We start from the raw sequence: 15,757 nt of genomic DNA, 5'->3' as shown, positions 1-15,757 counted from the left end.
ACACCTTCAATGTAGGGCTGAGTAACCTTCACTTGCCCCAGCGTACTGAAGTCCCGTACAGCTCTTCTTGAATATAAAAAGTGTGTTCATAAAATCGGCGCAATGATATGAATTGATGGACGCACATGCGTGCTACCGCACCGGCATGGATTTTTTGCTCTTGAAAAACCCGGCCCTCCCTCATACACGTGTACCGGTTTGGCGAAATTATGACGGAAATCACAAACAAGCACATCGACGTAAGAGACCGCAAATTATTAGGATTGGAATTAACTTTACCTCACACGATGCAGTTACTATTTTTTCCAAATTTGTTTTATGGATATTGAAGTATGGTATCGAAAAAAGAAGAAAACACGGTGGGTTCGAAGCATCATTGAATAATGAAAATAAGATTCAAAGCGTTCCTTAAAATCTGGGGAAGTTTCTAAGTTTTTTGAGTTTTGTTAGTATTGTTCCATCATTTTCGCCCGTCAAACACACCGTCGGCCGGAGAAAACGTTTATTTTTCCTCCTTCTGCTTCCCATTGTGGAAGCAAAGATGATCAACAAACTTCGCTTCGCTGGTAGACTAGATCGCTAGACACGGCAGCAGCGGAGCGACCGACTTAGCGGCGCAAGCGCGTAAAGATTCGGTTTTTTGTCCGCGCATTCGTCTGCATGCTCTCTCCTGGTTCACGCCTGGCCGATCGGCCTTTCCTCAATGGTTCAGACTTCTGCGATCGGGGCAGTACTGTAGCCGACACCAGCCAGCCAAGACACGCCGCAGATCACTCCGCGGTCGATAACGATCAACTCGTGCAGGAGAGAGTACATTTCTTCTAATTGACTCTCGACCAGAGTTCAGAACTTCATTTTTATCCCGTTGCTGAACTCTACCTGTGCGTCAATAATCCTGTAATTGTTTCTTCTCGTTCGGGAATCATTTACGGAAATGTTGTGATTAAGTAACTAAACCAGACAAGATTCTGTGCCAAAATAGTGACAGTGACTAAGCCAACTTAATTCCCCAGAACACACCCCAGAGCAAACGAAAGTGTTTTATTGTTAGCTCTAGTGAAAATAGTGTAATGAATAATCCCGGAGGCTGTCGATAGAAACTGCATCACATAACCAACAACAGCAGCCGCCGCTTTTAAAAGGTGATCTTCGATCAGTGTTTGCAACAAATTACTCGAGGAAAATGTGCTCGAGCAGGTCTCGATCAGTGCGGTGGATTTAAAAATAACGTGATTCATCCTTGCTTGCTCGGCCGCCCGAGAACCCATGCTACAAAGTATTGTCAGTTACCTTATCTAATTGTACCTTGAGGAAAAAATCTAGCTTCCGAAATGGTTATAATTCATAGATATTCGATCAATCACGAACGAAGATACACGTAGTGAGTATGTACTACCTAACCTAGAAAGTCTCATCATCATGGAGCTACGTACGTTTGGGCGCGCCTTTTATGGCCATGAAAACTGAACGTGTCGGATAAAGTTCGTGAAAATTTGTGTTGTTTTTTTTTTCGTTTTTCTCCTGCGCACTTCACCGTGAACCATAACAGAATATGAGCGTTGTTCGCAGAGAGTTCAAACTAGAAACAAATGCCCCCCATCACACGCGCTCGGTTCGCTCTGTCACATTTGATTACAAGGAAGTGTTCCGCTGGGGTGATTGACAAGATTGACGAGGATCAACACGTTCTACTTGTACCCTAAACGATGGGACTTGGGCGCGGGATCCACGCGCGCGATCTTCATAGGGAGCGCGGTTGGTGGGCAGTGCAGCTGGGCGAGTACCTATACATTTGTGCTAATTTTCGCGCTTCGTCGCCACTGCGAAATGTTGTGTTGGTTCGAACTAAAAATAGGGCACGATTTTCCCATCAGGATCCGCTTGCTGTGCTTGCACGTACCTAGTGTATATCTGTCATTAGATTAGATGGGGGATTTTGCGTGTCCAAATGTATGGGCCCACCCCTGAGGGGTGGTGAAAAAGGCAAGCCGGATTGCATTGTCGTTTCAACGTATTTTTTATTGTGTGGCTGTATGAAACTATGTCACGCATTTAGTTCGTCAAGTCACGTATCGTTTCTATTTAACTATAGTATTCAATTATTTTTGTATTTGATAAATTACTTTGTTACGGTTGAACTGCTGGCTTCAGTGCATATCTGCTTGTCGGAATGCATTAAACTATAAAAATCTCGGTTTGTATATTATTATTAATAAATTCGTGGAAAAGTTTTCGTGTGAAATTATCTAGATATATGTTCTATAAAAAAATAAGTTTTCGCGAAGTGGCTCTTATTTAAAATCCTTCAAATTTTTCATAAGTTCGATTGAAACAGAGTTTCTTGTAACTTGAGTAGTTTTCATGCGTTAGTTTAAAATAAATAATTTTTTCGCACTTCCTCGAAAATTAGCCGAGGTGAAGGAAAAAGTAAACTAAAATTCGTGAGATATTAGAAAAAGTTTTATATGCGGAAAAGGAATCACAAAAAAAGAGTTAAACCCCCTCATTAGCGGACAAGAAAACTTGCAACACTTCCGCACATTTCATTTTCGACAGCTGGAACGCTATTGTTTGTTTGCTCAATCATAAAATAGCATCAGAAGAAACTTGTAAAGTTTTGCACGGCTTAGGTACGGGTAAAAATAATATATTTGCATGTGATCCATTCGATTTTGGAAAAGAATTTTTAACGATTCTATATTTTATTTGCCCAGAGCCAATGAACACAAAAGTCTCTCACATAATCCAGACGAACTACTAACGGTTGAGCGGTTGTATCTAGTACGTGAAACTCGTGAAACTCGGTTGTATCTAGTTACGTGAAACTCACATGCAACTTTTACTCCGCATGTGGGGCAAATATTAGTATTTAACGTACGAATTGTATATTTAAGACAACACTTGAATAAAGTGTATAACCTTTTTTGGTTATTTTTGCCCTATTTTTATCTTTAGAGCAACTAAACATCTCATAGTCATGATTAGGGTTTGCAATATTCCTGGGAAATGGGAATGAAAACTCTCATTTCCCGGGAATTGCCTAGATCCGGGAATGAAAAAAATTTCTTAGCAAAAATATTTTAAATGAAGTTTATTAATAAAAGGTGACACCATTTACAATTTCATTATCAAATCGTATGAAAATTAATTTAAAAAAACATTTTCAAGTTCTCATCAGATATTTATAAATTTTTGTTGCAAATATGTGCAGCAAAGGAGGTTTTAGGGTCTTCAGGTGGTCAAACAACCGTCTCAGATCCGCTGACAATTTTCCATTAAGTCCAAATAATGTAATATCCTTTCGTAAAACTTTGCTAAAGTCCACTGAACCATCGATGGCGTTTGATTTTTAGAATAATTTCAAATTACCGATCCTAGCTCTTGCTACATTTGATCAGAAACAAGAGTGTCCAATTTTTTCAGTTTGTTTAAGATAAAGTTGAGGCAACACGACACGACTAATACAGCCACCCAATTTGTTATTTCGAAGTTTCCATGATAAACAATAGCAATCATTGATCAGTGCTGAGAGAAACACTTTACACTTTCAAAGAGACCAATATAGAAAAATTTCATCTCAAAATGATATAATGTATCAAATGTCTTCATCAGTGGTTTTCTTCGGCAGCTTTTTGCATGAGGTTACTGCAGAAAACATGCCGAAGAAAACCACTGCCGAAGACGTTCGATACCCTAGTGCATATTTTCGTTCTTCTAATGTATATTAAAAAGAATACACAGCAAAAGCGAACTTACTCTTAATTAAGTTTAGTTTTGTTGTAACAAAATGTTTATCGCAAAGGCATCGCATATAGAAATTGGGTAACACTGGAGCAGAGGGACTTCTTCCTTCTATTCGTTGCTACGATATGTTGTTATTTTGCATTGTTTCGCAGTTTCTATGGAAAGAATGTGTAGAAATGATCATATCAGTGCTAACAGAACAATAATATTGGAATTCTCACACTTATAGGGACCAATGTCGAAAAATTTTATCTCAAAATTATGTAGAAGGTGTATGTTTTTATTCTCTTAGTGTGTTTTCAAAAGCATACATAGTAAAAACAAAATTACTCCTGATTTAGCACAGTTTATTGTATTGTGTTGGTATTATTGGATTATTTGTAAAATTCCAGTAAACGTGTCACTTCTTACTTCTATTCGTTGTTACAATATGTTGTTATGGCTCAATGAAAACAAATAAAAACTAGCAGTCTGTAAATGAATTTTTAGTGGAAGTATACCTGTAAAGATTCGAAAACGCCGCAGAAATCGAAAACTCAAATCGCTGCTTTGAAGCGGGAAGAAGTCAAAAAATTAAAAAAAAACAGCAATGAGCTGGAGGTTCCGCAGGCAGAAAGTGTGGTCTCTGTACATACTAGTGCTTCCGGTACAAATATGAATTAGTTTGCTGGTTTTCGTCAACAGTTCAAACGTAAAGCGACGAACACGAAGTTTTTCCAAAAGCTACATACAATTACTTTTTTAAGGATAAACTTAATGATTTCTTGAACAATTACATTAAGAAAATTATTTGAAAATTTATAAATGAATTGTAATGATCCACTGCCGTGCTTTTGTTTCCTCATTCTTACTTGATAGGTTCATATATGCAATTCGATTGGTTTTTTTAATAAACGTTATTTTGCTGACCTAAATGTAAAAAACTGTCTTATTTGTTGGATAAAAGGAAGAAAACACCTTAACTAATAATTACAATACTTCCCATGCATTCACAAATAGTAAAGCCAAGAATTGAAAATAGAAAACACCTCAAAATATAACTTACCTCATAACTTTGTACAGTGGTCAATGAAAAACTTTGTGTTCACATGCATGATCGGCTAACCAGATGGTATACAGGGTGTCACCGCTAAAGTGATACACTTTATTTATGCCATAAAAGCAAAACAAATTATTATTTCTTCTTCGAATATTTTTTCTCAGCATAGCAGAGCTGTTAAGTTACAACAGGATCAGTTCAGCTCGAAACTTTCCCATTTGCATTTTATTACCACCCGCAAATGCCTGTGCAAATTAACACAAGCCGCACGTAAGGCTTCGATCGGGTTTTCTTCTTTGATAAAACACGGTAAATTTTCCTGGTACCACTTTCGAACAATAAATGCCTCATACGCTGGTGCTGAACCCGGTTGAAAGCAGAAGCTTTCCTTTCCAAATAATTTTTATCACCCCTGACAATGAATAGAAGTGGCAACTTTCCCTTGCTCCCCAAACCATCACAGCTGAAGCATTCTGGAATCGTTTCGGAATTCTTCTTTTATCGGCTAGAAGATCACAAAGACCTGCTTCATACAACCGATTATCAGGGTGGCCACCCAATCGGGAAAACCGGTAAAAAACCTAGAATTGTTTGGAACAGAAAAAAACCGGGAATTTCACTGAATATTACATCAGAAATATCTTGGAAGGTAATTTGACCATGGTAAGCTCGCTGGGAGTAGCAGTCAAACGGCTCGAATTTTGCCTAGAGCAAATGGTTCACAAAGATAATCTCACGGGAACTGTAGCTTTCGCCAAGAATACTCACAACTATTGAGTATGCACTAGACGAAGATATTGGTGACTTCCTACCGTCGTAGCGAGAAGCACGTTGATACTTTTTGTAGGGATCTAATAACCAGTTCTAATAGGAAGAAACGTCCTAACTTGACCGTGTTTATTAAAAAGATTTTGATTCTATCGCATGGAAATGCCACGTTGAAGCAAGGTTTCTCCGTAAACAAGGAGTGCGTAGTCATGAATCTGGAAGAAAGAAAGAAGGAAAGACTTGTAGCGCAGCGCTTGGTGTACGATGCAGTACAGAATGCCAGAAGAGGAGACGAAATCGATATCACCAAGTTGTTGATCCATTACGCTCGCATTTCACATAGCGTTGAAGGCAAAGAAGAAGGAGCAGTCAGATCAACATGAAGAAACGTGGAAGAAGAATGTCATTCCTTTAAGCTTCACCGGTCATTTGCTGTTTCATTTCCGCCTTCTCCGTTCATCAAACTGACGCGAGGTTCTGAAACGTCATCGGCCGAAGTGAAAACAAATTGTTACCTTTTCGAGCAGTTTACCATCAAATGAGAGTCTCACGAAAGGCAGTCCAGACAAAGTCAATGAAAGGTAATTGCCTCAGTCAGAAAGCCACAGCCTGCAGAAGCAGATAAAAAATGTTATGAGAAGGATTTTTCAATCTTTGTCTTTTCAATTTCTAGACATGTTCTTATTTTGCTAACATGCTATGTCGAAAGGCTGGACACGTTTAACTTGAGACCCTAATGTGGCCATTCACCTCTGTCCAGCAACTCCTATCCCAACCTCCACGTGGTGCCGACCGGAATACGAGTAACCTTAGCGGAGATCGGGTAACCAACCCCGGTGGAAACTATGGTCGTATGCTGACTGGGAAGGGGGTCGTACGTGGCTGTATCCCCATAGGGGCGGCGTACAACAGCGTCTGACCCGGAGCGGGCGGCTGAATTATGGAATGCTGTATCCCGCCAGCTACACCTAAGATGGCAGCCCCATCAGCAGGATGTAGGTATCGCGACCCTGGTAAGGTAGCATACCGAAACCTTTCATCAACCACGAACAACGAATTTAGAAATACGGAACGGATCAATCGGCAAAGACCTAGGCTACGAACACGGAAAAAGATTAAGGTAAACGATTGGAAATTGGGTACTTGGAACGTCCGATCTCTCAATGAACCGGCGCGGGCTGGCTTGCTTGCTCGAGAACTACAGCGACACGGAGTCGAAATCGTAGCGATTCAGGAGGTTCGGCGGCCAAATTCCGGAGAAAGGGGATTTCGTGCAGTAGACCCTATTGCACGCACTTCTTTCAAGTACCACATCTACTACAGTGGCGGCAAAGCAGCGGAACGGGGCGTCGATTTCGTAGTGCTGGGAAATCAGAAAACAAGAGTCATCCGGTGGAGGCCCGTAGATGACCGTATATGCGTGTTAAGGATTGAGGGCAAATTCTTCAACTACAGTTTAATCAACACCTACGCACCGACAAACGACAAATCCGATGAAGTCGAAGATGAGTTCTATGACAAGCTTGAGCGAATCTATGACGAGTGCCTAAAACACGACGTAAAAGTCGTCATTGGAGACGCAAACGCACAGGTTGGGAGGGAGGAATTCTTCCGTCCGGTCATTGGAAGGCATAGCCTCCACTCGTCAACCAATGAAAACGGCCTGAGGCTGATAAACTTTGCCGCGACCAGAGGAATGGCCATATGTAGCTCCTATTTTCCACGTTTGAATATTCGGAAGCACACCTGGAGGCATCCAAATGGAGAAGCCTGCTCGCAGATCGATCACGTACTGATTGACGGTCGGCACTTTTCGGATGTTACTGATGTTAGGTTTTTTCGGGGACCAAACATTGACTCTGACCATTACCTCGTCGTTTGTAAGATCCGCGCACGGTTGTCGAACGTGCTGAAATCTCGCACAGAGAGGACGACGCGTTTCAACATTCAGCGGTTGAAAGGTGATGGCGTGGCAGCAGAATACGCCAGAGAGCTGGATCAACGGATCGCAGAACAGCAGGAGGAAGGAGTGGAAGACATAAATGGGCTGTGGAGCAGTATTCACGACGCCATCGAAACGACTGCGAGAGAGGTGGTAGGTACGACGCGTGGAAGACAGCCTAACGGCTGGTTCGATGCCGAGTTCCAGAGAGCGACAGATGAGAAAAACCGTGCCAAGAGCCGCATGCTCACTGCGGCTACGCGTCAGAACAGAGAGAGGTATAGGGTGGCAAGAGCTGCCGAAAATAGAACCCACTGTCGGAAAAAGCGTGAGTACGAGGAGCAGGTGCTCGCCAGCGCAGAGGACAGCTATGCTCAAAACGACGTGCGGAGATTCTATAGAACTGTCAACAGAGTCAGAAGCAGGAATTTCCCGGTGCCGGTCATGTGTAATGACAAGGACGGCAACCTGCTCACTGATGAACTGACGGTTGCAGCCAGGTGGAAGGAGCATTTTCAGGCGCTATTGAACGGTGAGGAGCCGGATGAGCAGAGCAGGAACAGGATGACGATTATGAGTGACGAACAAGCTGTGGAGCCACCAACACAGGAGGAGGTGAAAAAGGCGATTAGTGAGCTGAAAAATGGCAAGGCCGCTGGGAAGGACGGTATCGCGGCCGAACTTCTAAAAGCGGGAAGCGAGCGGCTGTACTATGCGATCCACCAGATAATACTTAGGATCTGGGTGGATGAACAAATGCCGAACGACTGGTTGGAAGGCCTCATATGCCCTATCTATAAGAAGGGCCATCGATTGGATTGTGGCAACTATCGAGGGATAACGTTGCTCAACTTCGCATATAAAGTGCTCTCCCGTATCTTCAGATTGAGACCGTTAACGGAATCCTTTGTTGGCGAATACCAGGCTGGACAGATCCTCGATAAGTTCCGGGAGTACAACTCACCGACTCACCATCTGTTTGTGGACTTCAGGGCGGCATACGACTCAGTGAAAAGAAACGAGTTGTGGCAGATCATACTGGAACACGGTTTCCCTACGAAACTTATAAAGCTGAGTCGTATGACACAGGAGGGATCAAAATCGTGCGTGCGGATAGCTGGCGAGACATCAGCCGCGTTCGTAACGTTGGATGGACTGAAGCAGGGGGTTGCGCTCTCCAACCTACTGTTTAACATCGCTCTTGAGGGTGCAGTACGAAGAGCAAACTTCGAAAGAAACGGTACGATCACCACGAAATCTCACATGCTTCTTGGCTTTGCGGACGACATCGATGTCATCGGTATCAACCGTAAGGCCGTGGAGGAGGCCTTCGTACCTTTTAAGAGAGAAGCAGCGAGATTGGGACTTGTCATTAACTCAGCCAAAACGAAGTACATGGTAGCTGGCAGAGAGCGTGGGAGTCCCCGTGGTGTTGGTGCTGAGGTGGAGATAGATGGGGAACGATTTGAAGTGGTTGACGAATTCGTTTATCTTGGTACGCTTGTGACATGTGACAACGACATGAGCCGTGAAGTGAAACGACGAGTTGCAGCTGCGAACAGGGCTTTCTACGGTCTGCGTAACCAGCTAAGGTCCCGCAGTTTGCAAACTCGCCCAAAACTAGCGCTGTATAGGACGCTGATACTCCCGGTGGCCCTTTACGGACATGAAGCATGGACGCTGAAAGAAGCTGATCGACGAGTGCTCGGAGTTTTTGAGCGTAAAGTTCTGCGATCGATACTTGGCGGTAAACTGGAAGATGGAGTGTGGCGCAGACGTATGAATCACGAGTTGTACCAGGTATACAAACATGCTGATATAGTGAAGGTAATACAGCGGGGCAGGCTTCAGTGGGCTGGACATGTAGCCAGGATGCCTGACGAGAGAGCCGCCAAAACTATCTTCAGTAGAGAACCAGGAAGGGGCCGTCGACTCCGGGGTAGGCCTCGCACGCGGTGGATGTGCTCGGTGGAAAAAGATGCACGATCTGCTGGTGTACGGGGAGACTGGAGAACGGCTGCCCAAGACAGAAGAATCTGGACATCTCTAATTCGTTCGGCCCTAGACCGGTGAACGGTCCGTTAGCCAAAAAAGTAAAGTAAAGTAAAGTAAAGTAAGCTATGTCGAAAACATATTGAATGTAGATTTGAAAAAATAGATGGCTATGTCTGACACAACATTTTAGTTTTCCTTGGTAAACGATAGAGTGTCCAATTTTATTGGGAAGCTCTTTCCAAAAAAGCTTCTTGCCGCCTCGCGTCGCGAATCACTAGAATGATCGTTTCACGTCATGAAGTAAAACCATTCGACAAATGAAACGACCAACTCTGATTTCGAGCAGGTTGAAAAGTTATCGAAAGCCTGTCGGTAGTCAAGCTGACTAAAGGTGTTTATGAGCTGAGCGAAATTGGTAACCAATCAGAGCAAGCTCAAAAACAAACACAGTGAGTTTTCATTTCAGCAAAATGAACACGAATACAGTTGTTGACTATGACATTACCCCATGTGGGAATGAGAGACTTACCCAATCGTTTCATTGTGACCGGGTCGAAAATGTGTAGCCCTGGTTCTTACAAACTCAATTTGGCCTAGGAGTCCCCGGTAATGAGTATTATATGCGTTGTTTATAAGATACTTGTAGACAACATCGCTCAGAAAAGATGACGTCTGTCACATTTTTCGAATTTTTGCGATACAATCTCTTGATTTTATTAAGGCTGAACACTAGACTGGGACACGGTTATATGAAAAAAAGCTATGGTATTATTTTCTCGCTCCCATGCACTTTTCGTGTTCCTTATGGTTCCTATAATAACTGTGCAACTTTTCAAATTGATCGGCGGAACTATATTTTTGCGCCAGATTTTTCAAGTTTCCATACGATTTTATATGGTAAAATCCACGTTTTCAAAAATTATTGTGTAGAGATGGCCACTTGGCTCCTAAAAATATATCGATACATGATATTTGTAGGAACTTTTCCAGGGAAAAACTCTTCTGTGGATCGTAAAGCGCTACGATGCTTGTAGAAAAAGTTATTTACCCCAAACTGATTGAATATCTGACGAACGGTTGTTATAAGACGCATAAGAAACGCAAAAAGTGCATGAGAGCTAACATTTTTTTTGTCCTACCCTACTGAACACGTTTAAGAAGTGGCTTTGAGCATATTGGTATGTAAATCGAAAGTCACGCTTTTTTAGGGATAAACTGTACGAAAACTACATAATTCAGAAGTACAATTAACCGGGGAAAATACTTGAACGAACCGGGAAAAACCGGGAATTTAATTTCGGGTTTTGAGATGCTACCCTGCATTAGGTTAGTTTGAAACAGCCTCCAAAGTATGTTTCGTGCGTCTTCAGTAGCAATTGTGATCTCGCAAACTTGTAGGCATTATTTTTGCGGGGCAATCCAGGAATTTTTTGTTTTTTGAAAGCACCGTATCAATTTCACGAGCCATTTTTCTTGTCGACTGGGCTAAATTTTCCCGGATACGTTCTTTAACCGCTTTGATCACCGCTGCAATCCGCACACTCTGTTTTTTTCACCCGGTTTCTTTTTGAGGACAACTGTGGCAGATTTCTCGAATCGTTTAATGGTCCTGTGTACAAATAATCTGCTCAAATTCAGATGTAACAGCTTTCTTCTAGTCTATATGTTACTCATTCCAGCAAGATACAAGATTTTGATTTGATCTCTACTTGAATTCATTGCGGTTTTTCTCGGAAAAAAGTTAAATACTGCCTTTATTTATTACAAACGAATTAAAAATATGTGTAGCTGAACAAACACAGCATAACAAGGTAGGGAAGAGTTTGCATCGGGAGGCACTCGAATGTGTGTATCACTTTCACAGTGACACCCTGTAAATAGAGTGCCTGTATTAATAGGTGACGACATATCATGCAAAGTAACGTTGTTGTTCGCGCGTCTGGAATGACACTGACAGGTACCTTTTATTCCAATTTTGACATTTGTCATCACTCTACTAATATAGGCACTCTGGAGTCTGAGTATAATATTGAAAGTCATACAGTGTTGCCAGTTTTTTGCTCGTATGTTTCGAAAAGGTCAATTCGAAATTTTGTCATACTCTATTATCTCGGGAATCCACGAACAGAACTTATAGGCAGTTTAACGCAAAACTAATGAAGAAAAGGCGGCTACTGCATTTGAATTTTGGAACTAGGACAATGGGGATAGATTTAATTTTAAGACAAGATTTTTAGGCAAGACTGATATACACATAACATTGTAAATGGTTAGACATTTAATGCAGCATCTAGTAGACTGATTACTGTCAAAAAATGTATATAAAGTACGGAATTTAAGGTTATGTTCTATCAGGAGCTAGTAGGCATATGGCGTGTTGAGGTTGACTTTTTTAGTTTAATGTAACTCTCAATTCACTTATCAATCTCTAAATCAATCGGTATTAAAATTTATTCGTCATGCATGATAACTTATTGAACTAGACTCTCAGAAGGCATCGACACTTTTTGATAATATTTTGTGTATTGAAAATTGAAATTCAGACCTGAAAGCTGAGGAAATATGGTGATAGTAAATATAAACAATCGGTGTAATCCGGATGATAGCAGCAGAGTTGTAACCGGTTTTAAATTGCCAGTCCTGTTATATGCATATGTGCTACATGTAACTAGTGACAAAAATAAAAACGAAACTTGTTTGTTGTTCTTTTTGTGGAAAGACAAACAACGGGTCTCTGTCTGAAAGAAATCTATAAATACTTTCAAGTTATGTAGGAAGATCTGCCTTAAACACACAAAAATATCATTTTATTAACAGGGGTTTGTTGGTAATGCAAGTATAAAGAGAGCTTATCGCAGCAATTGAGGATTGCAACGATTTTTATCGAAAACTAAATTATTTTCATTATTTGACATAGCTTTAAGTGTGTCGACACCAGCAAGTGTATGTAATTTGAGTATACAAAAGCAAGGAGGGCGCTTCGAATCCTTTGAGGCATTTTCTTCCTTGGCGAAGAACAACTCGTTCGTTTTGATAACGGGATTGTTTTTTAGTTCGAAAAAAGAAGCTCTAGACTTATGAGTGAAAATATCAACTAAGTTTTAGAAGCACTGGGACAGATTTTTCCAGTTGTGCAAGTAAAAGGAAAAAAAAATCTAAGCTTTTCTGCCATCGACTATATATGATAGTTGACTTTTTCTTCTTTACGGGAATGCTTGTATCATCATAGAATAAAGACTTTGTGCATCTTGAAGCTAAATCAGGGAGATCTGGAATGTGTCGTACAGGATTGGACCCAAGACCGAAACATGAGGCACACCTGCTCTGACAGATTTTAAACTCTAGCAGACAATTCGATCCTGCACAGTTCGATTAATTAAGTAATTTCTTTTAATTTTCATTATAAAAACAGAAAAATTGTTAGTGCTTTTTCTGTATCTAGAAGAGCAGCTCCAGTGGAGTAACCTTCAGATTTGTCAGCTCGTATCATATTAGTAACTCTGAGCGTTAAAAATTGAATTTTTCTCGACGTGTGTCATCAGAATAGTTCTCTCAGAAATTCTACTAATCGAAGCAAAATAAAAATATTGCTACTTGCTAAACTCTCGTTGTCGGGAAACATTTCGATTAAACTGTTCTTTCGTACTTAACCGTTTAGGTTAAGATTGCCGGCGAGTTGAGTTGTTTAATGACGTGAGTGTCGTTCGAAACTAGGAAGTTGCATCCGCAAACGATTCGTTCCACCTGAATACGCACTATTGCTTCACGCTGACGATATCTCTCGGTACTCGGACGTGAGATGATGCACTTCTGCAACGCGAACTGGGAGTGCCCTTTGATTGCTTACTCTTGTGTTGAACGCAGGTGTACGCGCATCGTTGAATTTGCGATCGTCTGCACATTTCCGTTCCTGAGTAAATGGTTTCCCATCTCGCGTCGCTTGATCGCGCGCCAAATGTTTGTTTGACGTTCTGTGTGGAATGTATACCATTCAATTGAACACTGTGTTGGTTTTTCTGCGCCTTTAACTATCCCTGAATCTATCGAGGAAATTGCTTTAGAAAGCTGAGAATTAAGTAACATAACGCAGATTATTACGCAGCACCATCGTAAATGGTTTCCCTAGTGGAGTCACTTGGTAGCTCATGTCGGGCCAGCTTGGTCAATAACCATAAAACATTTAATGCGCACTCCCCGACCAAGCACAAAGAGCTTGAACTGTCTGCTCGCCAAATTAGGTTTGAATGACTGTCGGTTTTCGAATTGTGACGTTTTAATATTTTTATTTTTTGAGAATGAGCGGCGTAACGTTTCGGCAGTTTTCAGCGAACATAAATCAGGTGAATATCGTTCGCCGTTGTCTGTAGTTTTTTTTCTCTCAGTGCCCGAACGTCACATTCCACGTCGGGGTCCATTTAGTTCGATTTCATAATCCCACACCTCTTCTAAAAATGCCGGTCTGCTTCTCTGTTTGCTTTTCTTTATTTTTTTCCACAAGTCAGCTGCGCGGTTCGCGGTGTCTCGCGTTAGACACCCAGGCACGATGGTTTTTGGCAGAACCGCGCTTAGCCACGGATGATATGCGGCAACATTTCTGAGAGGTAGAATTTGAGGTAAACTCGTACGAACAGAGGAGTATCGCAGAGAAAGCGGCTGCTCGTACGATCATGATGACCCGTTTGTTTTTTTGGACGAATGTCAAGTTTTCCAGGATCTACGGCATACTGCAATTCCGAAGTATGTGTGTGTGTAACGGCAGGTGCGAGTGTTTTTTCATCTGATGAAGGTCGACGGAAAGGCATGACATTGATTCCCGTTAGTTCTGGGTACTATTTAGGAGGTTACAAATGGTGATTGTTTTTGATTTCTGTTTTCAATTATCCTATACCACCGTATATCGAAAATAGGTCATTTTTTTATATTGGAAAAATTTTTGCTAAAAAAACGTTTTTTTACTAAGAGAATCGAGTGGAACATTCTAAAGGTTATACATTATTTCTTTTGCGTATTAGAAAACATAACCTCAAGTGAAACGCTCCAAACATTTTTCTTACAATGACATGCATGATATTACTAGAGTGTTTATTGATTCATTATCCTATTGTTGAATGGTCGTCATTTCGTTCAAGCAAAATAATGCATAATTTATTACAAGACGCGCAGTATTCAGCAATAATCTTGTAGCGCATTTCCTACATCGCAACATCAACAAGAAAGAAAACAGGACAATGAAAGTGCTTCTCATCCTTTACGTCTCCGAAAATCGCTAACAACCACGTGGTTGGTCATCGCTCACACCGCAATAATTCCTTAAAAGGCAGGCTTGCATCTTGATCTAAATAATTTCCCATGATTCGCAATATACTGACAACCGGTAACGGTAGTTTTCTTTCCTGTGGTTTGGCACCGGACCAAAACAAGGTCAACAGCACGCGTCGCGTCGTTCCTTATGCGGTATTCTGCGGACTGAGAAAATCCTCGCGGAAAAACGTAAACAAAACGTAGAATGCCTATTTTCATTAGTGTGTATATACATTATCATCGCCTTCCGCGGTCGTTCCTACCCGCAATCTGTCGCGAAAGATGGAGAGTTGTAAAGTATCGCTACCTTATTTTTATGGTTCGTGCATCTATAAATAGTTTCCATTTGTAAACGAATCGCGCAGTTTCGTACTTAAATTAGCCCGGTAGGCGCAATAGAGGTTTTCTGTCAGATTACCGTCTTGTTTTTGATTTTAAAGAACGGCTTCACTCTGGTGGAAAACCTCTATTCAATGAGTAATGCCAGTACGAATGCGTCACAAAGCATAATGTACAGAACACTGGCGGTTGCTTTGTTAAGCGGATGATCAAAGTGTATTTTTTCCGGGACACTGACTGGTGACAAAACAAACAGGCCTTGTACATAACCTTTGCGGGGTTACAGCCGTGTTCGGTGTGTTCTCAGCTGCCGGAACAGTGGACATCCATTAAAACCAAAATGAAAAAAAACATTGAGACGCTCTTCATAAATATTACGTCTAAGAAGACCTTGAAAACACTAAGTATAGAGATAGACGATTTTAGACAGACTTCTCGTGAGTCTCCTGCGGGAGATGTATTGGATCGAAATCAGCTGAGCGAAAAGATCGATCTCTATTCTACATTGAGATTGGCGAGAAGAGCGAAATGCGCAACGCCAAGAATGCACGACGCTTGCTGTGTCCCATTGCGAAAGTCCAACGATTACTCAGCTGGCCGTCAACGAGCTGCCCCGACTAGGGAGGCGT

The 15,757-nt window shown here is 41.6% G+C and overlaps 1 protein-coding gene across 8 annotated transcripts in view; it reads left to right on the top strand.

Annotated features, from left to right (window-relative positions):
* The window catches only part of LOC129718538 (titin-like), a 219,263-nt gene that overhangs the window by 184,893 nt on the left and 18,613 nt on the right, over positions 1 to 15,757 (top strand). The window lies entirely within an intron of this gene.

The sequence above is a fragment of the Wyeomyia smithii genome, chromosome 1, assembly GCF_029784165.1.
Source record: "Wyeomyia smithii strain HCP4-BCI-WySm-NY-G18 chromosome 1, ASM2978416v1, whole genome shotgun sequence".
Classification (NCBI taxonomy): domain Eukaryota; kingdom Metazoa; phylum Arthropoda; class Insecta; order Diptera; family Culicidae; genus Wyeomyia; species Wyeomyia smithii.
The sequence above is the reverse complement of the archived record's forward strand: the minus strand, read 5'-3'. Positions and strand labels throughout refer to the sequence as shown.